Genomic DNA, 6,854 nt, shown 5'->3' with positions numbered 1-6,854 from the left:
TATATATATATGCCTTAATGAACACTCGGACTTGACGAAATTGAAGGTCAGGCCTGACGACGTGGTTGAATCGGGATTCCACTGTTGGAGTCTATGCGGTATATAATCATATAAACTGTGTATGTGTGAAGAGAGAGAGAGAGAGAGAAATCTGGATAGAATGTCTTTGCCATGGAGATCAGATCGGTTTGACTACAAATTTTCTATTTAACTTTTTTCTGCGAAAGGTGCTGCAAAGCAACATTTATATTATACTGGTGACAAATACATACATGTATTCTACTAAACAACTCCCAAATGGACTTTATTCTCAGCAGGAAAATGGATGTCCTTTTGTGACCGTCATTCGCGGCCCTTCTAGAGGGATCTACGAGAATATGCCGTGGAAATCTAATAATAGGACAACTAGAAATGCGAATTCGAATGTCGACGAGAATAATTCAATACTCTCTGATAGGCAGCAGTCAAGCAATTTCTCAGTGTTTATTTTTTTTTTTACTGCTCGAACTGTTTTCTAGCTCTGGAGTCTTCTTTTACTTTCGTTTTTCGCTTGTGCAATTTGGTGAAGAAACTGGAGCTCTCAAACAGAACTGTCAAATCTGCACATTTCTCTTTGGATCGAGAGATCTAACTTACTTATGAAGTTATATTTGAATTATTTCCTGGAGATCAAAGTGATGAGGATGTTGAAGGAACGTAGTCGAAACAGCCGTATACACTGCTCACAGCCCAATGGTACGCGTAGTCTAAACAGCCGTATATATGCTGCTCACAGCCGAACGCTCCGTATCTCGGACTCTAGCATGGAGATCATCAGGAGAGAATCGCGTCGCTGTTTCGGGCTCTTCCTCTCTACAGCTTTTCTGACGCAGCGAGCCCCTTCACCGATGTGAGGTCTCCATATTACTTCGGCTGTTTCCTCTGCTGCCAACTTTAGGATTCATTCCAGCCTGCGTCCTCTCGCTTCAACCAGATCCAGTGACTGGCTTTCTCTGCTGTCTCCTGAAGGCGGAGTTTGTGACAGTGAGTTCGTTGCTTTTCTTTTCTTTTTTGTTGAATGAAGGAATCGATACCACAAAGACCATTCTCCTTGGTGACTGAAACTATCACTATGATGAGCACATCACGGATCAGATGATCAGAGTTTGACTCCAAGGGCCAAGAGGATGTCGATTAATTGTAAGGTCAGTTTGAAGTATATATATAATATATTCATAGATCTAGATTCTATATATATATAGATCTAGATCTTGCCGTCAATGGTCCCCACAATATGTGCGGTAATTCCGTGGACAAGGACGTCAACATGAGCAGCAGCCTGTGGGTGTGTGTTTCCCTTTCTGACTCGCTGTCTCTCTACATTCTAAGCCAGACTAGATCTAGATCTTCTAAGCCTTCTTACTGCCTTAGTACAGTGGGTGTCGCATTCAATGAGGTTGCCGGGACCGGCTTGTTGTCCTCGTTGGATCCGACCCCTCGCTGAACGTGACTAAGGCTAAAGTAAAGAAAGGAGACACAAAGTTATTATATATATGTTGGGCACGATCTGTCAATTTGCGCAATCCATCAATCGCGCAGGGCATTTGGTTGATTGAGGAATCGTGCGACAGTCCATTGATTGTTGCACATTCTACCAGCGGATCGCGCAGCGCTTTTTGTCGATCCGTTTGGTTGCGCATTCTGTAGATCTTACCCCTCTAAGTTTTGTTATGTTTTGTTGTCGTCCAGTGTGTACTTTACTTTCACTCTCCAAAGTCAAACTGATACTGATTGGAAGTAACTGGAAGTCAGGGTTACAATAACGAACTAATCAAAGTGACTATTCGAGTCCGAATAAACAAAAATTATGTTCAGACTCTGATTTGAATCCAGTATGATGTCCGTTCCGACTTCTGACCCTTGTTTCTAAATATTTCCAGCATTTATTAACATTTTTTTCGATTATAATGATAACAATTGAGACGTAAGCTTTAATATCCAGTTACTAGATCTAGATCTATCGAAACTGGTTCCCCCCCCCCGCGTCATTAGATTGAACAAAACTGAGTTGAGCCGGGGGGGCAAAGTTAATTAAATTTATGTCGACCAATGAGACTGCGCGTAGCGATATTGCACTCTCAGCTTATACTTATAGGGGAAGAGGTCACGGCTGTCGATTTTGTGCCATGTGATTAAAACAAAAATTACAGAAAAACTCAATGCTCAACAAAATGAAATTAAACATGTGGAAAGACAAATGGTGGTGGAAGTAATGATGATGCTGTAGTGGTGGTGGAAGTAATGATGATGCTGTAGTGGTGGTGGAAGTAATGATGATGCTGTAGTGGTGGTGGAAAGACCCTGAGTTGTCGGTTTCCGTGTACTTAGACACTGCTATTGGGTAGATATAATGAGAGTGCAATCAGGGTTAGACCTCTATAGGTCGGTGAGTATCACTCACTGACGTGTTCAGTAAACCAATTTTTTATTTTTAAATTCACTATATCATCATGAATCATAGTGACATACACATAGTTTATCGACAGAATGCGCAGTAAGTATACAATATTTCACAGATCGACAAAAAGCGCTGCGCGATCTGCTGATCAACAGAATGCGCAACAATCGATGGATTGTCACACGTTTCCTCGATCAACCAAATGCGCTGCGTGGTCGATGGATCGCGCAAATCGACAGATCGCGCCCAACAATTATATGACACGATGTACCAATACCAGGAATTACAACAGTTGTTCCCCCTGATGGCGAAAATCTTAAACAACATCAGTGTGTGCGTGTTTGAGCTGTGTTCTCACCCTCATTTCTGAATTTTAAAATATGTTTTTTTTTCCGGAACACCTCTCGTGTGGAAACCTCCCCTCTCACATCTAGGCCTAGATCTACATAAAGTAAAGGCGGGAACTGGGATTTTCTGATCGGGGGAAGAAAAGAAAATTGAAAAATGAAGGTCTCGATCTAGACCTACCCGTCCAGAGTTCATCCAGTTTCACACAGCCCGCATGGCGTTCCCACCCACCCCCTCCCATCCCTACTGTACGCTAACCCTCGCCCATCCTCTTGGCTTTGGGGCCCATGTTAGGAGGCACACAAGATCTAGCAATACACTGTGTTAGGAGGCACACAAGATCTAGCAATACACTGTGTTAGGAGGCACACAAGATCTAGCAATACACTGTGTTAGGAATGGAGGATGGGCCTTGTGCGTCGCGTGAGATGGAGAGAAAAGATAAATATTCTTCGCTTTTGGGGCCGCTCATTGCTTTTATTTGGTTATCGAGATCTCGTTGAAAGCGACTTCGGTCTGTTTGCAACCTCGTTGGAGCTGACGTACATTTACAAAGAGATATAGAGAGAGGGAAAAATTGGGGATTAAGGATTGCCTCGTTGGAGCCGACTTCTCGTTGAATGTGACCTCGTTGAATGCGGCACCCACTGTCTAAGCAAAGATGGTACACCCTACATACGGTAGTCTTTGGTATTAGTATTAGTAGTAGGCCTAGAGGTTGTTGTTTTTTTCTCCCGTCTGTCACCAAAGGGCGATAGTCCAAGCTTTGTCTACCTGATGTATGTCTCGTATTGTTGCAAAAACTGGGTTTGTTTCATTTGGCCCAAAACACGTTGCTTACACGGTACAATATTCTCCCAACACGGACAGAATGCGCGTCCGTGTTGTGGTAGAACTACCTGCTCCACATGACAACTTTTTTTTCTTTATTACAAAAAAATAATTTATACCGTAGTGTACACTTTCTTCCCGGTGGGGGGAGGGGTGCTCCGGTGGGGGGAGGGGTGCTCCGGTGGGGGTACAAGGGCATTAATTAATTCAAGAAATACCCCCCTACCCTCCTTTCATAATTACTCGGTTATCTCTCTTTGACCATTTCTCGAATAAAGTTCAACCAACGTAAAATTGTCACGTGACATGCAGGTTTGACGGCCCAGGTCGAGGGTGGCGGAACTAACGATTTATTTGGGACGTCTTGGCTCCGGTGTATAGAGCTCACTTTTGGGAATATTTTGGAACCAAGATCTCCGTGGTAGAATCTAGCTTATTTTCTATGGCAGTTACAATTTTTACAAAATCGTGGAAACTGCATGTGTGGCCTAATCCTATTGTGAAAAAAAAGAGTAAATCATCTTCCACGTTTGGCACCTGACTATTGCAATCACACCGATATCTATCTCCTGTACATCAGCACAACAGACAGGCTTCACGTAGCACAACAGACAGGCTTCACGTAGCACAACAGACAGGCTTCACGTAGCACAACAGACAGGCTTCACGGACAGACAGGCTTCACGTAGCACAACAGACAGGCTTCACGGACAGACAGGGCTCACGGATTGTCATTTTATACTCATTATTCGTAAGTCTAAGGCAGAGTTTTTTCCTCTAATTTTACTCTTTAGAAAAGGAAGATAATTTATAATAATGATTTCTATTTTAATGATTTCAATAATAATATAGATGGGGATATCTATAAGACATATATTCTAAGAATGCCGAAGACAAGATGGCCATATCAGACATGGTATTGGAGACCATTTGGAAAAAGAAAATGAGGAAGACCAACTGGAAGCTATAGAGGCACAATAAGAGATGAGGCAATCACCCAGGGCCTGGATGTGACGACATTGGAGGACGTGGCCAGGGACAGACAAGCGTGGCATCGACTGCTCTCCGCCTTATACTTATATATATATATATATATATATATATATATATATATATATATATATATATATATATATATATATATATATATATATAATGTATATGTATAGTCCGAGCGCCAAATGAAAAAGCTTTTTTTGCGTCATAAAGTTTTTTTCTTTGGTGGTTCTCACTGAGTTTTTATTGGATCCAGCTGAGGAGGAGATGGCTCCCCGAGGCCGCTTGCCACGGCACAGCCTAAAAGTGGGCTCGTTTGACGTGGGCCTGAAAACTTGCCATCGTCGGAGGAAAGCTATTCAGTTCCGGGGGAATGTGTTTCTTTCCAGCAATACTTTTCCTGAAAATGTTGGCTGGAACTGTGTCCAGATTTGCCCCTGACTCATCCCCTTAGAGCAGATTACTGAACTGAAGGCATGACTCAGAGATTTCCTGGAAAGGAACAGACATCTTCCCAAGCTCCAGTTCATCGGAGAATACTTCAAGCTTCTTGAGGACTGTCATCTTTCCAATTCCAGAAAAGGAAGAAACTGTGTGACAACCAGTGAGGGCAGGAGCTGCCAGCAGATGAGGCATTATGGCTGCATGCTATCTAACAACGTCGTTGACACTTATGACATTATGTGTGCACGTGCACGACTCAATGGACAGAGTCATATTTTATGACATTTCTTTGGCCCTCGTGTAGAGATTTATGACATTTCTTTGGTCCTCGTGTAGAGATTTATGACATTTCTTTGGTCCTCAGGTAGAGATTTATGACATTTCTTTGGTCCTCAGGTAGAGATTTATGACATTTCTTTGGTCCTCGTGTAGAGATTTATGACATTTCTTTGGTCCTCGTGTAGAGATTTATGACATTTCTTTGGTCCTCAGGTAGAGATTTATGACATTTCTTTGGTCCTCAGGTAGAGATTTATGACATTTCTTTGGTCCTCGTGTAGAGATTTATGACATTTCTTTGGTCCTCAGGTAGAGATGATGGGTCTTGATAACGAGAACTCCGGTGCCGTCAGAAATGACCCTGATGCCCCTCTGTCCTATGGCAATTCGTGGATGACATGAAACGACGTCAGCACATCAGCTTCTTCACGATACAGAGCGTCTTGTTGAAGTCCAGACCCCATGTGTATAGGGTATGGATCTGGTCTAGTGATGACCACATCTGTTCCTGGTGGAGGCTGCATGCTGCAAAGACGATGTACAACAGTTTGGATCAGTTGTTCCTCGTTGGTTGTGACTTTCAGCATGACACTTTGCTGTGGCAGAGGCGACTCTCCAGCCAGATTGTTGTACACAGGACCTGTCCCCTTCTGGCGGTCGTGTGTACAGCAAGACTTTGTGCTCATCTGAAGTAGCTGGTGAGGACCACATGTGCCACTGGAGCTGACTGAACTCGTCACAAAAGGGAGGTAACTGCGCTAGTGATGAAAGCCCAGATTTGTCTTTCTCTTCAAGTTCAATATATAGCGTTCATGGACTTGCACACTATTCCACATGCGTGATTTGTTTTAATCGAATCTCGTCATCCAGCAGACTGAAGGCATTGTCATGCGTTGTAGGTGAGCTCAACTAGTTGATTGCATTGGATAGTTTGTGTAGAACCAGGAGTGGCAGTCTCCGTGATACCTAGCGTCTGCTGCAGGCAAATCGCTGACTGTTGATGACACACGGAAGCTGACATCTGTTCCCCATTTGTCCCCACGCTCCTTGGCACGTTTTTGTATTTCTTCTGAGGTGATCTTCCTCCCTTTCTCCTCTCCAGAACGGCATAAGTAAATCCTGGCTTTTTCCAACGATCTGGGTGTTTTTAGGGGATAGCATGCTTCTCCACCAAAAAATCCATGTTCACGAAAATCAGGCAAACTAAGTAGGCCTACTGCCCCTAAGACGTTTCTTCTTCAGAAAGTTCCCCGGTCCATCTCTTGTAAAAGTCGCTGATGGTCTCTGGAACCATGTGCTCCTACAGTTCCTGTGACTGAGACACAGAAGAAAGTCTGCATCTTCTGGAAGTCTCTGACAGAGTCTGTCATCTCATTGCCGGCTTGCTTCCAGAAAACCATTAATCCATCTCGATTTGATCAGACGTGGTTTCTTTATTTGGCTGAAAAAACAACATTCCATGTCTTATAGAGAGAGAGAGAGAGAGAGAGAGAGAGAGAGAGAGAGAGAGAGAGAGAGA

At 43.4% G+C, this 6,854-nt stretch overlaps 1 protein-coding gene across 1 annotated transcript in view; it reads left to right on the top strand.

Annotated features, from left to right (window-relative positions):
- Window positions 1-1,049: 1,049 nt before the first annotated feature.
- Window positions 1,050-6,854, top strand: part of LOC106013912 (zinc finger A20 and AN1 domain-containing stress-associated protein 9) — a gene marked incomplete at its 3' end in the record, with an annotated part of 22,748 nt that continues 16,943 nt past the window's right edge. The window contains 1 exon segment of the mRNA XM_035973605.1: window positions 1,050-1,184.

This window comes from Aplysia californica, unplaced genomic scaffold, assembly GCF_000002075.1.
Source record: "Aplysia californica isolate F4 #8 unplaced genomic scaffold, AplCal3.0 scaffold01500, whole genome shotgun sequence".
NCBI lineage: Eukaryota > Metazoa > Mollusca > Gastropoda > Aplysiida > Aplysiidae > Aplysia > Aplysia californica.
The sequence above is the reverse complement of the archived record's forward strand: the minus strand, read 5'-3'. Positions and strand labels throughout refer to the sequence as shown.